The sequence below is a fragment of the Rattus norvegicus genome, chromosome 4 (assembly GCF_021556685.1).
Source record: "Rattus norvegicus strain SHRSP/BbbUtx chromosome 4, alternate assembly SHRSP_T2T, whole genome shotgun sequence".
Lineage (NCBI taxonomy): Eukaryota > Metazoa > Chordata > Mammalia > Rodentia > Muridae > Rattus > Rattus norvegicus.
The window spans coordinates 51,285,502-51,297,754 of record NC_141537.1 but is presented as its reverse complement, the minus strand read 5'-3'; positions in this window follow the sequence as shown (position 1 = coordinate 51,297,754).

Here is a 12,253-nt window from a genome sequence, read left to right as displayed (position 1 = left end):
AGACTACAGAGGCGTACACCTGTAATGCCCTAACTAGGAGAATTGAGACAGGAGGATCAGGAGTGTGAGCCTTGGCAACATAGGCATTTAGAAGCCAACGTAGATTACGGAAGACCCTATCTCATACAAAAGAAAAAAATCAGTATGATGCATTTTATTCACTACTCTGTATATTTTTATAGTACAATTTTATTTAGAATGACACTTTTTTATTCATTTGTTCTCTTTTAAAGCCATTTTCTTATTACTTGAATGTTAAATATATGTAGTCTACATCTGTTTAGTTTAAATTCCATACTAAAAACTATTTGTCTATTTGTACTCTTTCTTCAAAATCAACCACATTTGCTCACAGGGCCTAATTTCATCTGGGTTGAGGTTTTTACCTCTGAATCCACTTTTCTGGGGGATATAAATGTGAAGATTTTTCACGGCTGGAGTTAAAATTGAGTTTTGCTAGAGAATATTAGCATTTGATTCTGCAACTTTGCTGCAAGACACCATCAAACTTAGGGCCAAATTAAGTTATGTAGTTGAGGTTTATTATATTGCACAGAGAGATTGAATTGGAACCTGTAATGAAAATACTTCATTATATACTCTCAAGGGGGACTTTTCCTTCCTTATTGGCCTCTAAGTCCAAGACAAGCATGTTTTCTTATTGGCCTCTTAGATGAAAAGAGTTTATTGCTTACTCATTCTTACATAGGGACTAGTCCTCTTGGGATCCTCTAATTCTGTCTTCTACTGGACTCCTCCTTGAGAACTGACCATTGATGTTATCCTCTTGCAGTGGCCTGATGCATAGCTGTTAAAGCAGGAATTCTGCATATCCGGGATTTGGTTGATAATCTCTGAACTAAAGCTGACTTTGGCCCTTGCTCTCTTCAGACGCACTCATTTTCTTCACTCATTCACTCTGTATCCACTCTGAAAAATATCTGTATGTTCTAGTAGAATATCAGTACATTTGAATCTGTTCATTTATTTGAAACAGGCTCTTGGGTAGCCCAAGCTGGCCTCCAACTTACTACCATAATCAAAGATAATCCTTGAACTTTTAATCTTCCTGCTTGTGCCTTCAAAATGTCGACTTTACAGGCTTGTACCACCTCAGCTCATCTGGCTCTATTTGAGCCTGTTATCCCAGAATATTTTCCTTGCTTTTAGCAGACATTGCACTCCAAGTGGTTAACATGGCATGCTGTCAAAAGTAGAAGTTCACCGTGTCTGTGTAAACCAACCGAGCTTCCTCAGAGAGGAAGTGTTCTGTAGGGAGGAAAACGAAATTTTAAAATGATTTCAAGCACAGTCAGTGTACGCACACCTTCCAGAGAAACCCAGAATAAAACTTACACACTGTTTTCATTACTGAACATAACCCTGATTGCTGGACTATCTGTCACCTGCAGGAAACCATATGTCTATGCCATTGGATTATGCCATTAAAACTTGTCAATGTCACCTGCACACAGCCAACACCACATTTCTTGCAGTGGTTCCTATGAGGTGAAGGATTGTCTATGTATTAATAGTCCTTCACTCCCTGATAACATCTTATTAATTCATCAAGGATACACTGAAGGTGGTCCTACGTTAGGCACCTAAGCACTGCCTTCCAGGGTGAAATTGAGAATGAAGAGATAAGACACAACAGCAGTGTGACGTAAGTGCGTTCATTGTAGCACATCAATGTGTGGACCTCTTGCTCGTTGCTAAGCTGCCCAGTGAAGCTCTCATTCTTTCCTTGCTGTTCCCCACTTTCTCTGTCACTCTGTCTAACAAGAGCTGTGCAATGTGGAAGGTGGTTTGAACGTTCAATGTGCCCGTGTCCAGATGTGTATATGGGAAATAGGAACAGCGGTTAAGACCTGGGGATGCTTATGAAATTGTCATCTATGCAGAGCTCTTAGATTAATGCCAGGGATATGCTATTATTCCGTGAACGTTAGCTGCTCTTACCATCATCATTCTTAAGATCATATGTCCCTCATAAGTTTACCCATATTGCATTTGGGACTTTCTGCTGCTCTGGGGTTCTGCTTTGCACCTATGGTTCTTTTCAGGGCACATACTATTGAAAAAATTGTATTATTGTGTGTGGGGGCAGGGGGGAATATGTGTGTATTTGTGTACAAGTGTGGGCATGCACATTCTGTGGCTTATGTGTGGAAGTTAGAGAACAATTTATGGGAATCAGTTCTCGATTTCTTCCCTGTTGATTCTAGAGAGGAAACAAGATCTCAGGATTGACAGCCAGTGCTATTGCCATTGAGCTATCTCCAAGGCCCTATAGAATTAACTTACCTACAGCTATGATGATTCCACTGTCATGCTAAATTCTAGGGAGTGACATGCAGGGAAGATGTACCGTGTACATCAGGGAAAATGAATGCCTAAGTAGAGTTAGAATTTAAAGAAATGGTTCAGAAGTTGATGCAAAAATGTGAGGTTACCAGAGTTCAAGACAAGGAGGAATTTAAATCATTTTGCAGAATGTTCTTGGAGGAACCTTAGCATAAAGTTATAGCACTTCCCAGGTTTACAAAGAAAGCCACCATCATGAATTTTGAATAGACTTTGAAGATTTAAGCTGGATTCTAATTCTGCATTAAACAGTATGCCTGACCTAAAGACGTCTGCATTGTGTAGAAAGAATGAAAGGTATCCTTAGTAAACTTCTCTACATCATTAAAATTCATCAAACTACTCCCTAAATGAATCATACGCACGCCGATAGAATGAGTCTTCCCTTCACAGATCTGTGGATGTCAAGACTTTTCCTCCAGAATGCTCATAATTTTCTGAAAGATTTACTTTCTTGGCCTGGTTTCTGGGTATTGGTGATGGGAGATCTTGGGTGAAGGAGAAAAGGACCTAGTGGGGGTGGGGGGCTGTGCTCAGCAGATTGCCCTTCGACAGCACAGTGAATGGGGAAAGGAAGGGCACAGAAATGAATGATAGGTCCCTGGATAAAAAGCTTTCACAAAACAGTTCTTACAAAACACAGACTCCCGATGTAAGAAGATATTCAAAATTTAAGAGGACACTCAGAACTAAGAGAACACATTTCACGCATGCTAGAAATAAAATAAAAAAAAAAGACACTAAGTTGAACGGTTTCAGAAGCTGAAATAATTTAGTTTACAGGTATTAACTGATGGGTTTTAGTTTAGTTTAGGTATTTTGTGGGGTTTTTTTTCTTTGTTTTAGTTTTTCAGGACTGGAGATCATACCCAGGCCCTAAGCTGTACTGGTAGTTTGTATATGCTTGGCCTATGGAATGTGTCACTACAAGGAGGTGTGGCCTTGTTAGAATAGGTGTGGCCTTGGAGGAAGTGTGTCACCATGTAGGCAAGCTGTGAGGTCTCCTAGTGCTCGCACTCTACCCAATGTGGATGATAGTCTTCTCCTGGCTGTTTTCGGATCATGATGTAGAACTCAGCTCACCCAGCACCACCATGTCTACCTATATGCTGCCATGATTCCTGCCATGATGATAATGGACCAAACCTCTGAAATTGTAAGCAGCCCCAATTAAGTGTTGTCTTTGATAAGAGTTGCCTTGGTCATGATGTCTCTTCACAGCAATAAAACCCTAAGACACATACTAAACATATGCTATAATACTGTTACATCTCTAGCTGCCAGGTGTTGAAGTTCTGATTGTGTGCAGTGAACGTACCAACTGGATCCGGTGCTGATAGGAAGCTAACAGGAACTATTTGCAATAGGTCAGTTATCATAGATGGATACTCATTTAGTTAATGTACCCTGGCAAATGGGACAGACTTTCCATCCATCTACTGAGATCATGGTTGAAAACATCCATCGAACATGAGAACCTCCAACCACCACATTTTTGTGCTAGAGCACACTGAGATTCCTCAGAAGGGGCAGAGACACCTATCATAGTAAAAAATTATTCTAAACTGATACATTAGCTAGATTTGTTCCTCAAGAAGGAAGCACAATAACTACGTTGTGCCTACAGAGAAAGGTGCTATTTAATGTGTAGTGTTTGGATTCAGCACCTAAGATTAGGGAAAGGCATAGTTTGGGCATCTGGTAGAAGTGGCAGTTAGATGTGACAGAAGCACACACATGTCTAAGTTAGAAGTCACTGATCTGAAAGAAAGGAGGGTGAGAGAGAAGGGGAGAAGATTGGGCAGGAGATGAGGCACATAGGGCACACCCAATGATCTACAGACCTTCTGCCAGGCCCCACCTTTTAAATGCCCACAGCACTTTGCAGTTACTCTGGGAGCCAAGATTTTAATATAAAGGATTCTTCAGAGTACTGAAATCTCACTAAATCCAAACACTTCATGAGGGCGCCCCCATGGAGACAAAGGTTTACTGCTGGCTAAAGTTTCTCCTTACCCTAAAACGTCAAGAGCAGTTTGTGTTGGAAGTTATCCGGTATCTGGATGTAACAAATCAGAGAAAGAAGTGAAGACTCATGCTATTCGCTGGTGGAGTAAGGGGGACTTTGAAAGTGTAAGTACTAGAAGGTTTGATGAATGGAATCAAGCCCAAGCAGAGAAATCAAGCAGATGGATTTATAAATTGGAAAATCAACCTGGAAGGTTAATATGGGTTCCAGAAAGAGAACAGGGGAAAATTAGTGGAAATGTTTTGATTTTGCCTTTTTAATGAGTACAGCTATGAAGGTAGAAATAGGAGAAAGGTTGATTCTGAGAAAGATGGGGGCTGGGGTGGGGGCTGAGTGCTCTTAGACCACTTTGTTCACAGAAGTCACTGCCTCCCCTGCAGTGTAACAGCTTTCAAAGGCACCGAGGCATTTGTGCCATGAGTAAGAAATGGTACTAGGTGGCTGTGGGATTTTAAAATGGGACAGACCTGACTTTGAATTTGACACTATTCACTTACGTGACTTCAGCCGAAGTGCCCAAGTTCTCTGAGTGGGCAAGGAGGCAAAGAGGGGTAGTTTGTCCTGTGGGATTGTGGCCGCCCTCATAGGACTGTCTGAAAATACTGGGTGCTCTGCCTACCGCATGAACGTAAACATGAACATTTATTTTAGAATTTGCGGTGCCAAGAACTAATTGGATTTAAGTAGCATCCATACTTACTGCTGTAATGAAAGGACTCACCCAAAGTGGGCAAACAAAGGAAGATACTGTCTCTGGAATATCTAAAGGCAACAGGAAAATCGACTTGTATAGTCAGCTATGTGTTACCTTCATGTGCCAGCCACTCTAAACACGGTTGGTGGTTAAAATAATATTTCTACCAATAAAGCAAATGTTGACCTAAGTTCTACACAATCATTGCAGTTTTGCTTGGATTGTAATGACTTACATAATGGGTAGTAGATTGAAAATGAAGAGCAAATGCGTAAGGATTGTACACGCGGGAACGATAAGACATGTAAAAGTTGCTTTTATTTCCTTAGATGGAGATATGAGAAGAGAGCCACACCCAAGCTGTGCAAATACATGCCTAGGCTGAGCCCAGAGGTTTAGTCCTCTGTTCTAACTATCCCTAGGGCTAGGCCTGGAAGCTTCTAGCCTCTATACAGTTTAAACTTCCAAGCTGACTGATTCAATCTAGCTTCTAGGCTTCTGACTGAATTGCTCTTTTTGGCCTCAAACTATTTCTGGCAATCAGTTCTAATCATCTGGCTCCTTCTCATTCTCTGGCTTGTTCTGTCTTCATCTGCAGTCCGTCTCTGTAAAGCTGTCTCAGTAAAAAAAACTCAATCTCTGTCTCTCTGTCTCTCTCTCTCTTTCTCTGTCTCTCTCTCTGTATCTCTCTCTGTGTTGCTGCTTCTCTCTCTCTCTCTCTCTCTCTCTCTCTCTCTCTCTCTCTCTCTCTCCCTCTAATCATTAAGTTCTTGTGCTACTCAATTTTTCTACTATGCCCTGTGCATATTATAACACTGTGCCAATTAAAAATTTTAAATTATTAAAACTGTTGAATGTCTATTTCTTTCTTTATTTTTTCCACCACAGTTAACTAATTAATTATATTTTATCATATAATTTCGTAAAAAAAAACTTACATGTTTCAATATCTTCTCTATTTCTGTTGTTCTTTTTGTTTTGTGTTTCTTTGGTTTGGTTTAGTTTTGAGTTTCGGTTTTTCAAGACAGGAATTTTCTGTGTATTCCTCCTGGATCTCCTGGAACTTACTATGTAGGCCAGTCTGGCCTTGAACACAGAGATCTAAAAGGCATGTACCACCACATCCAGCTTACTGTTAATTTAATTTCCTGTGTTTCTATTGCTGCTTTGTGACATTGAAAATTGAACTCAGGGCCTCATGCAGGCCACTGAGCTGCATTCCATTCATAACTAATTTTGCAGACAATTTTATACAGTTAGGTGTTACAAGAAAATTATCTGCTGGAGCTATCAGATATTCCAGATACCTTTCATTAAAATGGTTTTTACAGAGTGTAGGTGTAAATTGGTTTATATTCAGTCACATAATGAGATTTTGGGTTACTTTTGTGTGTATGTGGGGCGGGGGTCATGGTTCTAGGTTCACTGTTTCTGTATTAAAGTACAAACAACTGAAAACAGCTAGTGCAAAACAGATTTTGCTCCAGTTTATACGTTTACAGTCCCTTTAGGATAGGAAATCAAACAGGAATTTGAAGCAGCAACCATAGAGTGATGCTTGCTTGCTTGCTTGCTTGCTCACTTGCTTGCTTGCTTGAGCTCATGCTCATTTGTTTCCTTGTACATCCTGTAACCACCTTCCCAGGGAATCAGACTGCCTACTGTGAACTAGGCCTTCTTACCTCAATCCACATTCCAGACAATCCCCCTTAGGTTTGTCCTTAGGCCGCTCTAGTCTGAATAATCCCTCAATGGAGACTGTCCTTCAGGAGACTCTAGGCTATATTGACAGATACTCTAGTATGCTTCTTGAGGTACAGACGTGGGGGAGGGGGGCAGACTGTACAACTGGAGGCCAGAGGTAGTGGTCAGGTGTCTTCATTGCTTTTCACTAATTTGTTTTTCCAAGACAGGGTGTCTCATTGAATTTAATGCTTGCCGATTGGCTAGACTGGCCAGTGTGCTGTGGCATCCTGTCTCTGCCTCTTGAGCTCTGAAATTACAGGAACACATGACCACATGTGGCTTTGTACATAGGTGCCGGGTATCCAATCTCCGGGCCTCATGCTTGCCAAGAAAACACCGTCGATTGATGTCCCCAGCTCCTTGGGTTGCTTTCTGATGTTAAACTTTTACTCTGTTGTTAATTAATCGAAATCATTAGAAGCCCAGGAATCCTTATTTTTCTAATAGATGTAAATTATTTTTCTAAAGTCGCCTAGGATATCTACATCATTGGACAATGCTCTGCCGTAAATATCTTATGGAACTTACTCCCTTACATTATAGGGCTTGCCTCTCCCACTAGTTCAGAATTTCTCAAGGGCAGAGACCATGTTTTGTTCATCTGTTGATCCACAGAGCTGGCAGGTAATATGACTTCAATAAAGATGTGATGAATTATTGAATGAATGTATGAACACTCAGAACAAGTTCCTAAGTTTTCAAGTTCAGCCTGGTCAAGGCAAGGTGGAAGTGTCACAATGGCTAGCTACTCAGCTCCCTGAAGAAACTGAGATTTCATTGGCCAGAGAAGTAACAGACCTGAAATGCTGAGAAGACTCTTCTAAGGAGACGGCTCTCTTCACAACACAGGAGTAGGTCGACTCCTCGAGAGTGGTTTTTAATTAGCTTGTCGTAAAAGAGTGGGCAGAGGGAAAATGAAAGCAATATGGTAATTTGTGGTGTTCTATATTTTAAAAATCCTTTGAAACTCTAAATGCTAATCCGGAATGACAAGGCTTTCTGGGAATCTGAGAAAATGTCTACTGCAGTTTATCTCAGCTAATATTTACCTAGTGTTCTAATATGATATTTCACAAGGACACAGTTCTTACAGAAAACAGCAGGTGCTCAAGACAAATTTGGTTAGTGCTATGATGCTGTGAGACTTTACGGAAGGGCACAGGTGATTCCCCTAGAAGAATTAACTTAAAATCTATTGAGATATATTGATTTATTTGACAAAGAAACCATGTACAAACAAAAAATATAAAGCGATGTGATAAAGATATGAATAAAATAACCACAGATTATAAATCTTGGCAATCATTAACTATCATGGTTTTGATGGCCATCTACAGCAGTGGCTCTCAACTTTCCTAATGCTGCCACCCTTTATAACAGTTCCTTGTGTTGTGGTGGCACCTCCCCCAACCATAAAACTACTTCATTGCTACCTCATAACTGCAATTTTGTTACTGTTATAAACCATATTACCAATATCTGATATGCAGGACATCTGATGTGCAGCCCCAAAGGGGACATGACTCAGAGCTAGGGGAGGCAGATTCACACATAGGAAATGGATTCAAGACCACGTAGAGGTTGAAAACTGCTGGTCTACAGTCATGATTTTTTTTAAAAAAAAAGATTTATTTTGTGTATATGAGTACATTGCCACTGTCTTCAGACATACCAGAAGAGGGCTTCAGATCCCAGTAGAGATGGTTGTGAGCCACCATGTGGTTGCTGGGAATTGAACTCAGGACCTCTGGAAGAGCAGTCACTGCTCTTAACCGTTGAGCCAACTCTCCAGCCCTATAGTCATGTATTAATTACTAAAATGCTTTCTAAGAAATGGGTGATATTACTGTTATGTGTCATACCATATACACATACCAATTTATCTGGTCTGGTTCAGCTGTATCGTATATAATTTTGGGGAAGCCTATAGCCGCTAGACTACAGAACTGTACTTCTTACATTACTAGAGCGCATGACCTAGTAAATTGTAACTCATGGTAATTTTTTTTTGATTTAAGTATATCTAAACATAGGAAAGTATTAGTTAAAATGCTATGCTATGTGATAGGAAATTTCAGTTTCATCATTATTAACCATGTGGGATCACTGGCGATCTTGACTGCAAACATGTATTAAAATGTAATATATGGGCTGCTTATTAGATGGTTCATCCAAAATATAACCTATTGTTAACAATGTCAGGATATCCCTTTGCAACCCCCTGTTGCCATGTTTCTCATTGTGACCCTTTCTGGACCATCTTCATTATGTATCCATTTAACCAAGGCCTCCCAGGACTTTGTTTTTAGTAAGGCAAGCTTCTGTTGTATGCTCTATTCATTATTTTGAGTACTACCCCTGCACCCATTTTAAAGTATGAAAGTAGGGGCTATAAAATACCGTGTAGAACATGTCACTTTTATAAGAATTTGAGAGTATGGCATGTCTAGATGAGTAGCTACAGATATATTTATATTTAGGCAGTAGAAGTTAACAGCCATTTCTGAATGATAATAAAACTATAGCTAATGGTATTTTGAGATACTTATTAATTTTGCAACGTGTCTAATTATTTCATAGTGAGGGATGTATTTTGTATGTACAGATAATGAAAGATCATTTACATAATCTGCTGTGTTTGTGCCTCACATTTTTCAAGGTCTTAAACACTGGACAAATATTTCAGAGCTATTTTTTTCAAAGTCAGGTTTCCCCTCCAAAGCCATCCATGCTGGATTAATATTAGTATGAGGATCCAGATGGTACCCAAGTGTCAAAATACCAAGCCAGGTCATAAAGCACATAAAACTCTTAGGATTCTGGATTCTGAATCCTATTCAGAGCTAGACTTGGACCAGACACATAGTACTCAGAGCTAGGGAAGGCAGATTCACACATAGGAAATGGATTCGAGACCACATAGAGGAAAGAATTTCTTGCCAGGTCAAGCCTGGAGCACAGTATGCCATTCAAATGACCAGTGATGGCCATTTGAGGTAGCAGGAACAATGTAATCCAAGTTCTGAAACCAATGAGAGAACCGAGTCTATTGTAGGTAAAGATTAAGCTCTGGTTTTGCACCTGTTTACACTGTGATGCTTGAGAAGTGATGTCCAAAGCAAGTGATAAGAGAGGAATAGCATCCTGTGTCATGGGATCACTGGAATTGTTTTGTCATCTAGTTCAATATGTGAGAGTGTGCGTTTTAGACTAGACTGCTACACAACTATATTTGTATGCCATCCAGATATAGACTGTGAATGGATCCATCACAAAGTGCTTTCCAGTGCCTTGAGATTTGCTCTACACTGAAGCTGCATCACAGAACAATTACTAACCTAAAGATGGCTAGTTCTCAAACACGAGTGATTTTGCCCCCTCAGTAGACATTTGGCAATGTTTTTAGATATCTTAGATTTCAGGGCTGGGGAGAGGCTTGGTGCCAATCAGAGGATAGAGTCCAAAGTTGCTACTAAATATCCCACAATACACAGGGTAGCTCCATGCAGTAGGTGTCAGACCTAGAATGTCAACAATGCCACAGTGTTACAGTTGGAGAGCACCCAGAGCCTGTCAACAATGTTGTCATTTCATCAACTGAATGAATAGTGGTGACATGAGAAAAGCATATGGAAGAGACACAGTGATAAATTATTATGGTATATTAAGATTTTTCCTCTATCATATTTTTCTTTTCAACTTCTTTAATTGATGAAACAATATTAATAACAGAAAGAAAACAAACTAAAATAAACTTTGTATTTTTGAGGATATACATAATGTCACTGGTACTCAATCTGAGGGTCATGACCCCCTTGGAGGTCACATATCAGATATCCTGCATACCAGATATTTACATTATGATTTATAACACTGGCAAAATTGAAGTTAGAGCAGCATTGAAATAATTTTATAGTAGGAGGATCGCCACATTACGAGGAGCTGAATTAAGGGGCTATAGCATTAGGAAGATTCAGAAAGGCTGCAATGGTATATTAATGAATTTAGAAGATGTCACCACACTCTTAGAATTGACCTCTGCTTCGTTTGTTTTCTTTTTAAAAATATATATTAGTATAGATGTTTAGATGTTGAAAAAACTAAGATAACATAAATACTAATAAAATTGATCATTAGCCTTTTCTAACATTTAGCAGATATTATTTTTGAAGCATATGGCCTTTTACATGTAATGAAATGCAAAGATGTGTATTCTCTTTAAATTAGTAGTTTATATACTGAACTTTAAATATATGTTCTTCGTCCTTCTTTCTAAATTAAATAATTAGCCAAAAGTAAGATCAAGTAGCTTCAGATAGGCCCTTTAAAATTACTGCTACTTCTTTGTCCCTTTGATACAAGATATGTCTGTCTTAGGAACTCTGTTTGAGTTTCTATTGCTATGAAGAGACACCATGACCATGGCAACTCTTATAATGGAAAATATTTAATTGGTTGTTGGCTTACAGTTTCAGAGGTTTAGTTCCTTATCATCATGGGAGGGAAGATGACAGCAGGCAGGCAGACATGATGGTGGAAAAGGAGCTAAGAGTTCTACACCTTGGTCGTCAGGCAGCAGGAGTCATACTTGTGTATAGAAGACCTCAAAGCCCTCCCCCACAGTGACACACTTGCTCTAGCAAAGCCACACCTACACAACAAGGCCATGCTTCTTTTTTTATTATTTTACTTATTTTGTTTACATTCCATCCCTTGCCCCCATGCTGACTCTCCCTCCCACAGTTCCTCATCCTATTCCCCCTCCCCCTTGCCTCTAAGAGGGTGCTCCCCTCTACAAGGCATCCACCTTCCCTGGAGCCTCAAGTCTTTCTAGACACATCTTCTTCCACTGAGCCAGATCAGGCAGATGTGAACTGGGGGCCAGCGGCCTTGGACCAGCCTGAGTATGCTCCTGGTTGGTGGTCCAGTCTCTGGGAGCTCCCTGGGGTCTGGGTTAGTTGAGTCTGCTGGTCTTATTATGGGGTCGATCTCCTTTTCAGCTTCTTCAATCTTCCCCTTAATTCAACCTTAGTGTCCCTGACTTCAGTCCAATGGCTGGGTGGGTGTAAGTATCTGTATCTGTCTCAGTCAGGTGCTGGTAGGGCCTCACAGAGGACAGCCATGCTAGACTCCCTTCTCTAAGCACATCATAGCATCAGAAATAGTGTCAGGACTTGGTGCTGCTCCCAGGAGATGGATCCCAAGTTGCGCCCATCATTGAACCTCTTTTCCTTCAATCTCTTCTCCATTTTTGTCCCTACAGTCCTTTTAGACAGAAACAATTCTGGGTCAGAAATTTTCAACTTGGGGCCCTGTCTCTTTACTGGAGATGAACTCTTTGAGTTCCCTTTTCCCACTGTTGGTCATTTTGGCTAAGGTCACCCTCATTGAGTCCTGGGAGTCTCTCACATCCTACG